Here is a 1,187-nt window from a genome sequence, read left to right on the forward strand (position 1 = left end):
CTATTCATCTGTCAATGGACATATTGACATTGTCACAGGGGTCTCTGATACTATCCTCAGTTCTTTTCTTTCTTTTTACTTTATTCAGAAATTATTTCTACCATTTTATCTTCCAGCTCACTGATTCATTCTTCTGCTTCAGATATTCTGCTTTGATTCCTTCTAGAGTATTTTTAATTTCAGTAATTGTCTTGTTTATCTCTGTATGCTTATTATTTAATTATTATAGGTCTTTGTTAATTGATTCTTGTATTTTCTCCATTTTGTTTTCAAGGTTTTTGATCATCTTGGCTATATCATTATTCCAAATTCTTTTTCAGGTAGTTTGCCTATTTCCTCTTCATTTATTTGGACTTTTGTGTTTTTAGTTTGTTCCTTCATTTGTGTAGTATTTCTCTGCCTTTTAATTATTGTTTTTAACTTATTTTGTTTGAGGTCTCCTTTTCCCTGGTGGCTCAGAGGTTAAAGCGTCTGCCTCCAATGTGGAAGACCCAGGTTCGATCCCTGGGTTGGGAAGATCCCCTGGAGAAGGAAATGGCAACCCACTCCAGTACTCTTACCTGGAGAATCCTATGGATGGAGGAGCCTGGTAGGCTCCAGTCCACAGGGTCACAAAGAGTCAGACACAACTGAGTGACTTCACTTCACTTCACTTCACTTTCCCAGGTTTCAAGGAAAGTTGAATTCTTTCCTTGAAGAAGATTGAACTCTTTCTTCCTTTTGGATTCTGCCTTCCTAAGATTGGTCCAGCGGTTTATGTAAGCTTCCTATAGGGTGAGACTTGTGCTGAATTTTTGTTTGTTTGTTTGTTTTTCCTCTGATGGTCATGGCTGAGTGAGGTGGTAATCCTGTCTGCTGATGACTGGGTTTGTATTCTTGTTTTGTTTTTTGTTTAGATGACAACCCACTCCAGTACTCTTGCCTGGAAAATCCCACGGACAGAGGAGCCTGGTAGGCTGCAGTCCATGGGGTCTCTAAGAGTTGGACACGACTGAGTAACTTCACTTTCACTTTTCACTTTCATGTATTGGAGGAAATGGCAACCCACTCCAGTGTTCTTGCCTCGATAATCCCAGGGATGGGGGAGCCTGGTGGGCTGCCATATCTGGGGTCGCACAGAATTGGACACAACTGAAGTGACTCAGCAGCAGCAGTGCAGGGTGCTACTGGTGGTTGGGTGATGCTGG

The 1,187-nt window shown here is 41.4% G+C and overlaps 1 non-coding gene across 1 annotated transcript; it reads left to right on the top strand.

The window, feature by feature from the left end:
• Window positions 1-444: 444 nt before the first annotated feature.
• On the top strand, window positions 445-516 carry TRNAW-CCA (transfer RNA tryptophan (anticodon CCA)). Its single transcript has one exon. It is a non-coding gene; the product is annotated as a tRNA-Trp (tRNA).
• The last annotated feature ends 671 nt before the right edge of the window (window positions 517-1,187 follow it).

The sequence above is a fragment of the Bos javanicus genome, chromosome 1 (assembly GCF_032452875.1).
Source record: "Bos javanicus breed banteng chromosome 1, ARS-OSU_banteng_1.0, whole genome shotgun sequence".
NCBI lineage: Eukaryota > Metazoa > Chordata > Mammalia > Artiodactyla > Bovidae > Bos > Bos javanicus.